The sequence below is a fragment of the Pleurodeles waltl genome, chromosome 12 (genome assembly GCF_031143425.1).
Source record: "Pleurodeles waltl isolate 20211129_DDA chromosome 12, aPleWal1.hap1.20221129, whole genome shotgun sequence".
Taxonomy (NCBI): Eukaryota; Metazoa; Chordata; class Amphibia; order Caudata; family Salamandridae; genus Pleurodeles; species Pleurodeles waltl.
Genome location: NC_090451.1, coordinates 2,452,373 through 2,468,258, shown reverse-complemented (window position 1 = coordinate 2,468,258; position 15,886 = coordinate 2,452,373). Strand labels below are relative to the sequence as shown.

The following is a 15,886-nucleotide window of genomic DNA, read 5'->3' as shown; positions in this document are numbered from 1 at the left end:
CATGCCAAATGTTACTAATCCAATTTCCCACTGAAGCAAATCCTTTCCCAACCTTTTTCCAAACACCTGGTTCTTTCAAATCCTTCAAGTCCGTACTATCCCTAGTCAAGTTAGTAAGCATACTTCTAATCTCATTACTATTATCTGGAATGTGAGCGCAACAATTACACCCATTGAGCAATCTACAAACTCTGCCATTTTTCACTAAAAGAATGTCTAAAGCAAGCCTGTTTTGAAGAGTCATAGCCCCCTCCGCAGCAAGTTCAGTATCCATCAGGAGTATAGCCCCTGAAAAGTTTGTCAGCATGTTATCCTCAATAGTAGACAACTTTTGAATCTTTATGGAGTTCATAATAACTCCCACTGAAGAAATTATCGTCCCAAATATGTCTCCTTCTACACCAGCAGCAATCTCTTTCTTATGTCTAGTACGATGTAATTCAGACAATTTTTTTAACCTTTTCAAATCGTCAAGTCGATATATCTTTGGGAAAACTATCCCCAAATAACATGTCCCATACTATCCCTTTGGAAGACGGTAATAAGCATTAAGTCCACATACATAATAAATCCCGGGGATTGCTGGATCCTGTCCATTTAACATGAACGTCCATTTACTCTGAAACAAAAACACACGCTTACATTCACTCATTCCCACAAACACATTGTCATAGTATGATTTGGTCTTGGATATGCAAAGCTTTCCTACATGTAGTGCGTCTAAAGCTAACTTCCCTTGTTCTCTAATTGCACTATAACCGTCACTACTAGCAAAGGCCCGTTGCTGTAATCCTTTCTCTAGTATACCCTTCAATGCCCTTCTTCTCTCTTCCCTGTGATCTAAAAAGCTTTTCTCTACAGGTGTAAGCAAACATGTCAAATTATTGTGGTGTGCATAAGATGTACTAATTGTTAATGTCGCCTGAAAGAATCCTTTAACTAACTTTATGCTATAGTACTTAGCTACCCCACTCACATCCTCTATGATAGGCACATTAGAAAACACAAGATCATGATTTGAGTAAAAATATTGAATCTCTTCCTGGTTATAGAATCTTGTTAGTAACAGACTACAACGTATCCCATATGTTAATGACAGTCTATGATAGGTAACCCCCTCTTGTACCGAAACAGGAATCTGTGTACACACAAAACAATCTTTTGCATCCATTGTGTCAACATACTCACTCAGCAAGCGATAGAACACATCAGTGGATAGTTCCCCTTTCGAGTTAGTTCCCTCATGCAAGTATCTTGTATCCAGCTCAAACCTCTCCCAGGCTGTTAGTGCAGTGGTAGTCTCAGGAATTGTAGCATTGTTAGTCCCACTTTTATCCATTAGTGTCATACTCACAACCACGACCCTAATGAATATTTATTACATGAACCTTTTTTGCAAAAGTATTTGGTTCAAGTAAACTTAAAGTGTTGGGATTCAAGCCCACGGCTCAAGAGAGACTGCAGCCTAAATCTAGCCAGTTTAGCCTGCTCAGCCACGCTACCTCACATCTTCAAGCTCACCACTATAGTAACTTGGCCAAACACTGTGGACACCTGCTGTGGTGACCTGGCTATGCAGGGTAACGCAGCATTCACTGACAGTTGAGCGAGTTACAGGTGAAAAGCAAAGTATAATAACTGTCTGCATATAATATATGTCTTTCCTTATTTATTCTTCTTCCCCATTGTATGTTTGCTCTCTGCTTTAGAAACGCGAGCTGTCATCACTGCAAGGAAACGTATCACACAGCGTTCTACTGTTTGCACTCACTGAACTTTCAGCATCACAGTGACCCCTCTCGTCGCCTCTATAGTTAGACTTCAAGACAGCTGGTTTGTTTACCGATACAATTTTTGTCACCTTAGGTTGTGGTTTTTTTAAATAAGAAGGCTCGGTCCCACTGTCTGGCTACCCTTATATATATACGTCACCACTTTACATAGTCTCACCTCTCGCTATGTGGATCGTAGGTGCAGAAGGCAGAGAGTGAGACACTGATGCAGACAAAATACGTTTGTGAGTTGAAAAATACTGGCAGCGGTGGGATTCAAACCCATGCCTCCAAAGAGACTGGAGCCTTAATCCAGAGCCTTAGACCACTCAGCCACACTACCCTGTGCAAACCTGTTTCTGTAAGCTTTCTGAAGTGAGATGTTCTGTTGTATAGGGGAGTTGGAGAATAAGGGTGTATAGCCTGTGAAGTGATCCTAGGAAAGTCAACGCCAACAGCAGCAGGCACGTGATACATTCAGTAGGGCAGGATTGGCCCCGGGCCATGGGAGGTGTCAGGGAGCGCCAGTCCTGAGAGTCCGTAGGAAGACAACCCTTACATTGGCGTCCCGCACGCGCTGCTTCTCTTTCTTTAAGGATAAGGAATCAAACTATCTACGTCCCTCAACTTACCAACCCTCCGCCTCAGGAAAGATTTTGTGATTCATGAGCAGAACCCGGCTGGCGCTGTTTACAGTAATGCCTAAGCACAGTACTCAACTGAGCGGTGTTTCCAAACTGAGCCGTTGTACTGCCGGAAATACCATGGGATATGTCATTTAACTTTCACATAAAATAGGGTAAACCCAGCCCTCCTACATACTAAAAACTAAAGACGGAACAATAAACCGACGAGAAAGGGATTCGAACCCACGTGTGCAGAATACAATGGATTAGCAGTCCATCACCTTAACCACTCGGCCACCTCGTCTTCAAAACACCATGTTTCAGGAGTACAAAATATGGTAGCCAAAATGTGTTCTATTAGGTGATAGTTGTCTAAACATAATAAAGAGCATATATTTACAGATTGTTATGGTAACTTGTTGTCTTCAGCTTTGCTCTATACGACCTTGTTGTCCATCCCTACTTCAGCTTGAATTTATATGTTAAATGTAATGTAATCATGAAAATTACACTTTCCAAACGTGTTCTATCCATATGTGATGTACTATCACACTACCCTCAAATGAGCTAAGATTGCTTTAATTCAGTTGTACGTGGATTTAAAGTGCAATATCATACAAATATTGTACTGGTATGGCGCTTTCGAGTCTCTAGGTGTCAGTTATTGGTGGTTTGCTTACATGTCAACATTAGGCAGCAAATAGTACACAATTAAGGAAAACTGCCTTCCCATTTAATGTGCATTGTTCTGCAAAAAGTTTTAAGTAGGAGAAAGTAAAACTTCGTTTATAAAACCACCTAAACTGGGAGTATTGCCGCTACAGCTATGACACTTCAGTTTAAAAACGTACGTGCATCAACAAGAAATATTTTTGCGCTAAATAAATTGCTGTCCAACTACTCACGTAATGCATAAAACTGAGGCAGTCGTAATTACAATACATTGAAGTAATATTTTGATAGTTTTTGTTGACGATGACTCCGCAGCAAGCGACCAGATTACTTTTTATTAGTGAAGGCGCGTCAGAGCCTTGATAAGTAAACTTACAAGGAGACACGCCTAGGTCGATGAACCTTTTAGACCAGGTTCGGGGACTTCCCAGTACGAGATGTCTTTTGGCATCACAAATCAATAGATCAATATCTCAACAACAATCGCAATAACTAATCAGCATGCTAATCAATAACCTTTAATGAGAGTCAATAAAGTGAACACACCATGATCTTTCAGTCATGAATAACCACACCAATTTAGTTAAGTGTTAGGATATTTATTTCCCTACTGGTTACAATCTAAAGTCATTTCTGTTAATCTCATCAGCAATTCATCTCATTAGTAACTCTTCAGATTTGCAATTAGAAACGCAATTAATCAATGCATAGAGAATATTCACTCAGTATTAACACATAACTATTAAGAAGCAACTTAGCAAAGTCTCAGTAGTGCATGGTTCAACAAAGCAAGAACTCAGTCATTTGTCTATTTGCGTCAGATTTTAGTGAACACCTTAAATAACCTCATATTAGCATCAGCATGTTGGGCTTCATGCAAAACAATTTAGCAAACACAAATTTGGAAAACATCTAACTATGGCCTCTATCAAAGAGCAGTTGGTACCTAGAAAGAAAAGGCAAACAGACAATTACAATTTTCATCAGATAGTTACCCATCCAACGGATCAACTAACAGCGTCAGTCTTCGTCCTCGGGACATCATTCGTTTGCATCATCAGCAAAGAAAGGACAGGGCAAAGTATCAGTATGGCATAGCTAAGGAACAAGAACTTCCCTCATATAGAGGAGAAGTAAGTATCAGGTAAGGAATAAGTAAAGGGTGGTTTAGAGTAACAGGGCGAACAAACGTCAAAGTCTCAAACGAAATGGCCTAAATGGCTCAGTAGAATGGCAAAGAATGGCTTGGAGTGGAATGTCCAATAAATGCCTGATTTCTCCTCGGGTCATGTGGATAAATCAAAACTGTCTAATTTACTCCTAATTCCTCAATGGATAATCATTGGTACATCGCCATCTCTGTCCAATAATCTTCACCAGAGTTTTACACAAACCACAGTTCTCATGTCGTTGATTGGCCCATGTTATTGACGTTTTCATCGGTTGGAATGTCAGGTAAGAAAAGTTACATTTTACGCTACAGTCAGCAGTTCCATTGTTTTCTCCTACTCCAGGCAGCCTTGCACCTGTTACAAATTACACTGTTGCATTCAGCAAGAATGTCTCCTTGAGCAAGTAGGGTCCCATGAGAAAGAATTTACTACAGCTACACACATCTCTAGCTTCTGGGAAAGTACAGTTTCATGTCCTTCAGGAAAATAGCACATTGCACGTTAGAAAAAGACAGTTTAATATGAGACCAGGCAGCTAGGCGCAGACCTTCGCTAAACTAAGGCCTACTGCTTAATGAACAAACTCCTAATACATAACTCCAATTTTGATATGTTAATACAAATTAAAAACATTAGTACATAATTAATTCAGCATTAATAACTTTCATTAGTCTTCGTATACATTGGTAGCCACTCCCCGTGGGCACATTTCAAATGTGTGCATTATTTCTACGTTAACACATTTTTTATGCAGCTTCATTACACAATATATTGTAAGCTTTTCATGTTAATATTAATTTTAAAAGACACACTCCAGCAATCCCTCCTCTGATGACTCTTGTCATCACACAAATCTTCCCTACTAATTTTACATACTAAAATTCCCTCATATCAATCTCTTCCCTTCTTGGTTTCCCCTTTGATCTTGCCCTGAATAATTTTTCCCTTTATTTTTCTTCCCTCCTCCTATTATTTTTCGCCATCTTCAATTTTATTCTTTTACTAATTTTACATGCCACCCATGATCCAAATAAGCAATCTATAACAATCAATATCCCTTGTATTATTTTAGACAATATCCCATGCCAAATGTTACTAATCCAATTTCCCACTGAAGCAAATCCTTTCCCAACCTTTTTCCAAACACCTGGTTCTTTCAAATCCTTCAAGTCCGTACTATCCCTAGTCAAGTTAGTAAGCATACTTCTAATCTCTTTACTATTATCTGGTATGTAAGCGCAACAATTACACCCATTGAGCAATCTACAAACTCTGCCATTTTTCACTAAAAGAATGTCTAAAGCAAGCCTGTTTTGAAGAGTCATAGCCCCCTCCGCAGCAAGTTCAGTATGCATCAGGAGTATAGCCCCTGAAAAGTTTGTCAGCATGTTATCCTCAATAGTAGACAACTTTTGAATTATTATGGAGTTCATAATAACTCCCACTGAAGAAATTATCGTCCCAAATATGTCTCCTACTACACCAGCAGCAGTCTCTTTCTTATGTCTAGTACGATGTAATTCAGACAATTTTGGTAACCTTTTCAAATCGTCAAGTTGATATATCTTTGGGAAAACTATCCCCAAATAACATGTCCCATACTATCCCTTTGGAAGACGGTAATAAACATTAAGTCCACATATGTAATAAATCCCGGGGATTGCTGGATCCTGTCCCTTTAACATGAACGTCCATTTACTCTGAAACAAAAACACACGCTTACATTCACTCATTCCCACAAACACATTGTCATAGTATGATTTGGTCTTGGATATGCAAAGCTTTCCTACATGTAGTGCGTCTAAAGCTAACTTCCCTTGTTCTCTAATTGCACTATAACCGTCACTACTAGCAAAGGCCCGTTGCTGTAATCCTTTCTCTAGTTTACCCTTCAATGCCCTTCTTCTCTCTTCCCTGTGATCTAAAAAGCTTTTCTCTACAGGTGTAAGCAAACATGTCAAATTATTGTGGTGTGCATAAGATGTACTAATTGTTAATGTCGCCTGAAAGACTCCTTTAACTAACTTTATGCTATAGTACTTAGCTACCCCACTCACATCCTCTATGATAGGCACATTAGAAAACACAAGATCATGATTTGAGTAAAAATATTGAATCTCTTCCTGGTTATAGAATCTTGTTAGTAACAGACTACAACGTATCCCATATGTTAATGACAGTCTATGATAGGTAACCGCCTCTTGTACCGAAACAGGAATCTGTGTACACACAAAACAATCTTTTGCATCCATTGTGTCAACATACTCACTCAGCAAGCGATAGAACACATCAGTGGATAGTTCCCCTTTCGAGTTAGTTCCCTCATGCAAGTATCTTGTATCCAGCTCAAACCTCTCCCAGGCTGTTAGTGCAGTGGTAGTCTCAGGAATTGTAGCATTGTTACTCCCACTTTTATCCATTAGTGTCATACTCACAACCACGACCCTAATGAATATTTATTACATGAACCTTTTTTGCAAAAGTATTTGGTTCAAGTAAACTTAAAGTGTTGGGATTCAAGCCCACGGCTCCAGAGAGACTGGAGCCTAAATCTAGCCAGTTTAGCCTGCTCAGCCACGCTACCTCACATCTACAAGCTCACCACTATAGTAACTTGGCCAAACACTGTGGACACCTGCTGTGGTGACCTGGCTATGCAGGGTAACGCAGCATTCACCGACAGTTGAGCGAGTTACAGGTGAAAAGCAAAGTATAATAACTGTCTGCATATAATATATGTCTTTCCTTATTTATTCTTCTTCCCCATTGTATGTTTGCTCTCTGCTTTAGAAACGCGAGCTGTCATCACTGCAAGGAAACGTATCACACAGCGTTCTACTGTTTACACACACTGAACTTTCAGCATCACAGTGACCCCTCTTGTCGCCTCTATAGTTAGACTTCAAGACAGCTGGTTTGTTTACCGATACAATTCTTGTCACCTTAGGTTGTGGTTTTTTAAAATAAGAAGGCTCGGTCCCACTGTCTGGCTACCCTTATATGTATACGTCAACACTTTACATAGTCTCACCTCTCGCTATGTGGATCGTAGGTGCAGAAGGCAGAGAGTGAGACACTGATGCAGACAAAATACTTTTGTGAGTTGAAAAATCCTGGCAGCGGTGGGATTCGAAACCACGCCTCCAAAGAAACTGGAGCCTTAACCCTGCGCCTTAGACCGCTCGGCCACACTACCCTGTGCAAAACTGTTTCTGTAAGCTTTCTGAAGTGAGATGTTCTGTTGTATAGGGGAGTTGGAGAATAAGGGTGTATAGCCTGTGAAGTGATCCTAGGAAAGTCAACGCCAACAGCAGCAGGCACGTGATACATTCAGTAGGTCAGGATTGGCCCCGGGCCATGGGAGGTTTCAGGGAGCGCCAGTCCTGAGAGTCCGTAGGAAGACAAACCTTACATTGGCGTCCCACACGCGCTGCTTCTCTTTCTTTAAGGATAAGGAATCAAACTATCTACGTCCCTCAACTTACCAAACCTCCGCCTCAGGAAAGATTTTGTGATTCATGAGCAGAACCCGGCTGGCGCTGTTTACAGTAATGCCTAAGCACAGTACTCAACTGAACGGTGTTTCCAAACTGAGCCGTTGTACTGCCGGAAATACCATGGGATATATCATTTAACTTTCACATAAAATAGGGTTAACCCAGCCCTACACATACTAAAAACTAAAGACGGAACAATAAACCGAAGAGGATGGGATTTGAACCCACGCGTGCAGAGCACAATGGATTAGCAGTCCATCGCCTTAACCACTCGGCCACCTCGTCTTCAAAACGCCATGTTTCAGGAGTACAAAATATGGTAGCCAAAATGTGTTCTATTAGGTGATAGTTGTCTAAACATAATAAAGAGCATATATTTACAGATTGTTATGGTAACTTGTTGTCTTCAGCATTGCTCTATACGACCTTGTTGTCCATCCCTCTTCAGCTTGAATTTATATGTTAAATGTAATGTAATCATGAAAATTACATTTTCCAAACGTGTTCTATCCATATGTGATGTGCTATCACACTACCCTCAAATGAGCTAAGATTGCTTTAATTCAGTTGTACGTGGATTTAAAGTGCAATATCATACAAATATTGTACTGGTATGGCGCTTTCGAGTCTCTAGGTGTCAGTTATTGGTGGTGTGCTTACATGTCAACATTAGGCAGCAAATAGTACACAATTAAGGAAAACTGCCTTCCCATTTAATGTGCATTGTTCTGCAAAAAGTTTTAAGTAGGAGAAAGTAAAACTTAGTTTATAAAACCACCTAAACTGGGAGTATTGCCGCTACAGCTATGACACTTCAGTTTAAAAACGTACGTGCATCAACAAGAAATATTTTTGCGCTAAATAAATTGCTGTCCGACTACTCACGTAATGCATAAAACTGAGGCAGTCGTAATTACAATACATTGAAGTAATATTTTGGTAGTTTTTGTTGACGATGACTCCGCAGCAAGCAATCAGATTACTTTTTATTAGTGAAGGCGCGTCAGAGCCTTGATAAGTAAACTTACAAGGAGACACGCCTAGGTCGATGAACCTTTTAGTCCAGGTTCGGGGACTTCCCAGTACGAGATGTCTTTTGGCATCACAAATCAATAGATCAATATCTCAACAACAATCGCAATAACTAATCAGCATGCTAATCAATAACCTTTAACGAGAGTCAATAAAGTGAACACACCATGATCTTTCAGTCATGAATAACCACACCAATTTAGTTAAGTGTTAGGATATTTATTTCCCTACTGGTTACAATCTAAAGTCATTTCTGTTAATCTCATCAGGAATTCATCTCATTAGTAACTCTTCAGATTTGCAATTAGAAACGCAATTAATCAATGCATAGAGAATATTCACTCAGTATTAACACATAATTATTAAGAAGCAACTTAGCAAAGTCTCAGTAGTGCATGGTTCAACAAAGCAAGAACTCAGTCATTTGTCTATTTGTGTCAGATTTTAGTGAACACCTTAAATAACCTCGTATTAGCCTCAGCATGTTGGGCTTCATGCAAAACAATTTAGCAAACTCAAATTTGGAAAACATCTAACTATGGCCTCTATCAAAGAGCAGTTGGTATCTAGAAAGAAAAGGCAAACAGACAATTACAATTTTCATCAGATAGTTACCCATCCAACGGATCAACAAACAGCATCAGTCTTCGTCCTCGGGACATCAGTCGTTTGCATCATCAGCAAAGAAAGGGCAGGGCAAAGTATCAGTATGGCATAGCTAAGGAACAAGAACTTCCCTCATATAGAGGAGAAGTAAGTATCAGGTAAGGAATAAGTAAAGGGTGGTTTAGAGTAACAGGGCGATCAAACGGCAACGTCTCAAACGAAATGGCCTAAATGGCTCAGTAGAATGGCAAAGAATGGCTTGGAGTGGAATGTCCAATAAATGCCTGATTTCTCCTCGGGTCATGTGGTTAAATCAAAACTGTCTAATTTACTCCTAATTCGTTAATGGATAATCATTGGTGCATCGTCATCTCTGTCCAATAATCTTCACCAGAGTTTTACACAAACCACAGTTCTCATGTCGTTGATTGGCCCATGTTATTGACGTTTTCATCGGTTGGAATGTCAGGTAAGAAAAGTTACATTTTACGCTACAGTCAGTAGTTCCATTGTTTTCTCCTACTCCAGGCAGCCTTGCACCTGTTACAAATTACACTGTTGCATTCAGCAAGAATGTCTCCTTGAGCAAGTAGGGTCCCATGAGAAAGAATTTACTACAGCTACACACATCTCTAGCTTCTGGGAAAGTACAGTTTCATGTCCTTCAGGAAAATAGCACATTTCACGTTAGAAAAAGGCAGTTTAATATGAGACCAGGCAGCTAGGCACAGACCTTCGCTAAACTAAGGCCTACTGCTTAATGAACAAACTCCTAATACATAACTCCAATTTTGATATGTTAATACAAATTAAAAACATTAGTACATAATTAATTCAGCATTAATAACTTTCATTAGTCTTCGCATACATTGGTAGCCACTCCCCGTGGGCACATTTCAAACGTTTGCATTATTTCTACGTTAACACATTTTTTATGCAGCTTCATTACACAATATATTGTAAGCTTTTCATGTTAATATTAATTTTAAAAGACTCACTCCAGCAATCCCTCCTATGATGACTCTTGTCATCACACAAATCTTCCCTACTAATTTTACATACTAAAATTCCCTCATATCAATCTCTTCCCTTCTTGGTTTCCCCTTTGATCTTGCCCTGAATAATTTTTCCCTTTGTTTTTCTTCCCTCCTCCTATTATTTTTCGCCATCTTCAATTTTATTATTTTACTAATTTTACATGCCACCCATGATCCAAATAAGCAATCTATAACATTCAATATCCCCTGTATTATTTTAGACAATATCCCATGCCAAATGTTACTAATCCAATTTCCCACTGAAGCAAATCCTTTCCCAACCTTTTTCCAAACACCTGGTTCTTTCAAATCCTTCAAGTCCGTACTATCCCTAGTCAAGTTAGTAAGCATACTTCTAATCTCATTACTATTATCTGGTATGTAAGCGCAACAATTACACCCATTGAGCAATCTACAAACTCTGCAATTTTACACTAAAAGAATGTCTAAAGCAAGCCTGTTTTGAAGAGTCATAGCCCCCTCCGCAGCAAGTTCAGTACCCATCAGGAGTATAGCCCCTGAAAAGTTTGTCAGTATGTTATCCTCAATAGTAGACAACTTTTGAATCTTTATGGAGTTCATAATAACTCCCACTGAAGAAATTATCGTCCCAAATATGTCTCCTACTACACCAGCAGCAGTCTCTTTCTTATGTCTAGTACGATGTAATTCAGACAATTTTGGTAACCTTTTCAAATCGTCAAGTTGATATATCTTTGGGAAAACTATCCCCAAATAACATGTCCCATACTATCCCTTTGGAAGACGGTAATAAGCATTAAGTCCACATATATAATAAATCCCGGGATTGCAGGATCCTGTCCATTTAACATGAACGTCCATTTACTCTGAAACAAAAACACACGCTTACATTCACTCATTCCCACAAACACATTGTCATAGTATGATTTGGTCTTGGATATGCAAAGCTTTCCTACATGTAGTGCATCTAAAGCTAACTTCCCTTGTTCTCTAATTGCACTATAACCGTCACTACTAGCAAAGGCCCGTTGCTGTAATCCTTTCTCTAGTTTACCCTTCAATGCCCTTCTTCTCTCTTCCGTGTGATCTAAAAAGCTTTTCTCTACAGGTGTAAGCAAACATGTCAAATTATTGTGGTGTGCATAAGATGTACTAATTGTTAATGTCGCCTGAAAGAATCCTTTAACTAACTTTATGCTATAGTACTTAGCTACCCCACTCACATCCTCTATGATAGGCACATTAGAAAACACAAGATCATGATTTGAGTAAAAATATTGAATCTCTTCCTGGTTATAGAATCTTGTTAGTAACAGACTACAACGTATCCCATATGTTAATGACAGTCTATCATAGGTAACCCCCTCTTGTACCGAAACAGGAATCTGTGTACACACAAAACAATCTTTTGCATCCATTGTGTCAACATACTCACTCAGCAAGCGATAGAAAACATCAGTGGATAGTTCCCCTTTCGAGTTAGTTCCCTCATGCAAGTATCTTGTATCCAGCTCAAACCTCTCCCAGGCTGTTAGTGCAGTGGTAGTCTCAGGAAATGGAGCATTGTTAGTCCCACTTTTATCCATTAGTGTCATACTCACAACCACGACCCTAATGAATATTTATTACATGAACCTTTTTTGCAAAAGTATTTGGTTCAAGTAAACTTAAAGTGTTGGGATTCAAGCCCGCTGCTCCAGAGAGACTGGAACCTAAATATAGCCAGTTTAGCCTGCTCAGCCACGCTACCTCACATCTACAAGCGCACAACTATAGTAACTTGGCCAAACACTGTGGACACCCGCTGTGGTGACATGGCTATGCAGGGTAACGCAGCATTCACCAACAGTTGAGCGAGTTACAGGTGAAAAGCAAAGTATAATAACTGTCTGCATATAATATATGTCTTTCCTTATTTATTCTTCTTCCCCATTGTATGTTTGCTCTCTGCTTTAGAAACACGAGCTGTCATCACTGCAAGGAGACGTATCACACAGCGTTCTACTGTTTACACTCACTGAACTTTCAGCATCACAGTGACCCCTCTCGTCACCTCTATAGTTAGACTTCAAGACAGCTGGTTTGTTTACCGATACAATTCTTGTCACCTTAGGTTGTGCTTTTTTAAAATAAAAAGGCTCGTCCCACTGTCTGGCTACCCTTATATATAAACGTCACCACTTTACATAGTCTCACCTCTCGCTATGTGGATCGTAGGTGCAGAAGGCAGAGAGTGAGACACTGATGCAGACAAAATACGTTTGTGAGTTGAAAAATACTGGCAGCGGTGGGATTCGAACCCACGCCTCCAAAGAGACTGGAGCCTTAATCCAGCGCCTTAGACCGCTCGGCCACACTACACTGTGCGAACCCGTTTCTGTAAGCTTTCTGAAGTGAGATGTTCTGTTGTATAGGGGAGTTGGAGAATAAGGGTGTATACCCTGTGAAGTGATCCTAGGAAAGTCAACGCCAACAGCAGCAGGCACGTGATACATTCAGTAGGTCAGGATTGGCCCCGGGCCATGGGAGGTGTCAGGGAGCGCCAGTCCTGAGAGTCCGTAGGAAGACAACCCTTACATTGGCGTCCCATACGCGCTGCTTCTCTTTCTTTAAGGATAAGGAATCAAACTATCTACGTCCCTCAACTTACCAACCCTCCACCTCAGGAAAGATTTTGTGATTCATGAGCAGAACCCGGCTGGCGCTGTTTACAGTAATGCCTAAGCACAGTACTCAACTGAGCGGTGTTTCCAAACTGAGCCGTTGTACTGCCGGAAATACCATGGGATATGTCATTTAACTTTCACATAAAATAGGGTTAACCCAGCCCTACCACATACTAAAAACTAAAGACGGAACAATAAACCAACGAGGATGGGATCCGAACCCTCGCGTGCAGAGCACAATGGATTAGCAGTCCATCGCCTTAACCACTCGGCCACCTCGTCTTCAAAAACACCATGTTTCAGGAGTACAAAATATGGTAGCCAAAATGCGTTCTATTAGGTGATAGTTGTCTAAACGTAATAAAGAGCATATATTTACAGATTGTTATGGTAACTTGTTCTCTTCAGCTTTGCTCTATACGACCTTGTTGTCCATCCCTACTTCAGCTTGAATTTATATGTTAAATGTAATGTAATCATGAAAATTACACTTTCCAAACGTGTTCTATCCATATGTGATGTACTATCACACTACCCTCAAATGAGCTAAGATTGCTTTAATTCAGTTGTACGTGGATTTAAAGTGCAATATCATACAAATATTGTACTGGTATGGCGCTTTCGAGTCTCTAGGTGTCAGTTATTAGTGGTGTGCTTACATGTCAACATTAGGCAGCAAATAGTACACAATTAAGGAAAACTGCTGTAGGAAAGTCCTCCTTTTTTGCCTGATCACCCCCACTCTTTTTGGATAGGTACTGGTGGTTACTGACTCTTGGCTGTGCCCTGGGTACTTCTTACCAGTCCCAGGGCCAGTGCTCTGTGTAAAATGGATATGCAAATTAGGCTAATTATAATTGGCTAAGTTAACCTACCTATAAGTCCCTAGTATATGGTAGGGCATGTAGGTTTAGGGACCACAGCATAGGTGGTGCACACCTAGGTGCACTGCTGAGGTGCCCAGTGTCATTTTAAAAGCAAGCCTGCCTTGCTGGCTGCTTTTAAATTAAAGTTATATGCAAATTCGACTTTGGAATTAAAGGTACTTCCAAAGTCTTAAACTACCTTCTTTTTACATATAAGTCACCCCTAAGGTGTGCCCTATGTGCCCCTAGGGCTGGGTGCCTTGTAACTATAAGCAGGGACTTTATAAAAATAGATTTATAAGCCCTGGTGAGGTAAAAACAGCCACATTCGTTTTTCCCTCATTGAAGTAAATGGCCTTCATAGGCTAAAATGGGCAGACTTTATTTTAAATTTTAAAGTCTCCTTAAATGTTACATACCAAGAATTTGGTATCAAATTAATTGTTGTAATAAATCCCACAACTTCCAGTTGTTGGATTTAATATAACTTGTTCAGGTAAAAAGTTTAGACTTTGCCTAAAAAGTTGCCAATTTCAGCTCTGCATTGTTTTTGCTGCTGTGCTCTGATTGGCCAGCCTGCAGCAGCTTCTGCCAGGCTACCTTGATGAGGTGTGAAGTGGCCTGACTTCACACAAAGGAATGTGCTTGGGGGAGAGAATCTCCCCTCAGCAGATGGTGAGGCAGGAAGGGGGAGGGCGGCCAAACTGGTCTTCAAAGGCAGAGAAGGACATTTGGAGCACCCAGCAACACCCCCACATCCTGCAACCCCAGACAATTAGGTGCCCCCTTGATTAGATTAGGAGAGGGCAAGAGAGGGGTGTGTTTATGATTTTTAGCCACACCAGTGGGTGGGCTCAGCCAGATCTATCCTCCAAAAATCAGATTCATCCATTTTGGATTTTTAGAGACTGTTGCCTTCTGGGATGGATTTTGCCACACTTCCCAGGAAGTGGTCATCACAGGGGGACGACCCTGTCCCTGATTGGAGAACCAGGACCCCCCTGCTTTTCACCCAGGAGCAAGGATAAAAGTGGCAGACCTGCACCCACACCTGAGATCCCCACCAAATTTCAAGAAGAAAGAACTTAAGGAGAAGAAGGACTGCCCTGCTGGACCCCTGGCCTGCACCTGGACCCTGCACTCAGAAGGACTGCACCAGCTGCAAACTTGGGCTTCACCACAAGAAGGACTTTGCCTGGCTTCAACTGGTTCAAGGAGGGACTCCCTGTTTGCTACAGGTGAAAAATTGCTAAACCAGAGTCCCCTGCACCAACTCCTGAAAAAAGAGACCAGTTGACCACTGCCCAGTGGCCAGAAAGGAGTTTGCGCCAGGTGCATTCTGGGAGTTGAAGTCCGCACCCCCCAAGGACCATCACAGAACTTCTGGACCCTTGGGGTGAGCTGTGGACCCCAAAAGAACCTTAAAAGAACATCTGGGAGAAGCCCCAGAAGTTTGGAAAAGATTTGAGAAATTTTGAAAAAAAGCTCCATAAAGTGACCGACCCGACGCGGAAATTCTAGCCGGCTTGCCTCAACCGCGACCCGGCCTGACTTCGTGGTTCGTCCCGGTAAAGAAAAACATCCGAAAAAAAGACTACGTCCGAAGGTAAAAAGTTGACCGGGACCTCCCAGCCATCGTATCCGAGAAGGGCTCCACGGACGTCGGATCAAGATCCAGGTTTACCCCGGTCGAAGGATTTTCATCTCGAAAAAACGACTAAGTCCGAAGGTAAAAATCACCACCGAGGAAACCGACTTCGCGTATCCGGACAAGGGCTCCAGGAGGTCGGATTCAACTGGCAGGTTCGTCCCGGTGAAGAAAAACTTCAAAAAAAGAGACTAAGTCAGAAGGTAACTTTTTAACCGAGGCCTCCCGCGACTTGTAGCCGAGCAGGGCTCCATCGCGGTCGGCCTGAAACTTTGACTTTGCCCCGGTCCTGGTGCAACCAGATGACCCG

General features: G+C 41.1%; 4 non-coding genes across 4 annotated transcripts; all 4 read right to left on the bottom strand.

Annotated features, from left to right (window-relative positions):
* Positions 1-2,033: 2,033 nt before the first annotated feature.
* TRNAL-AAG (transfer RNA leucine (anticodon AAG)) lies at positions 2,034-2,115 on the bottom strand. Its single transcript has one exon. It is a non-coding gene; the product is annotated as a tRNA-Leu (tRNA).
* Positions 2,116-7,942: 5,827 nt separating this feature from the next.
* Positions 7,943-8,024, bottom strand: TRNAS-GCU (transfer RNA serine (anticodon GCU)). Its single transcript has one exon. It is a non-coding gene; the product is annotated as a tRNA-Ser (tRNA).
* Positions 8,025-12,675: 4,651 nt separating this feature from the next.
* TRNAL-AAG (transfer RNA leucine (anticodon AAG)) lies at positions 12,676-12,757 on the bottom strand. Its single transcript has one exon. It is a non-coding gene; the product is annotated as a tRNA-Leu (tRNA).
* Positions 12,758-13,262: 505 nt separating this feature from the next.
* TRNAS-GCU (transfer RNA serine (anticodon GCU)) lies at positions 13,263-13,344 on the bottom strand. Its single transcript has one exon. It is a non-coding gene; the product is annotated as a tRNA-Ser (tRNA).
* Between the last annotated feature and the right edge of the window lie 2,542 nt (positions 13,345-15,886).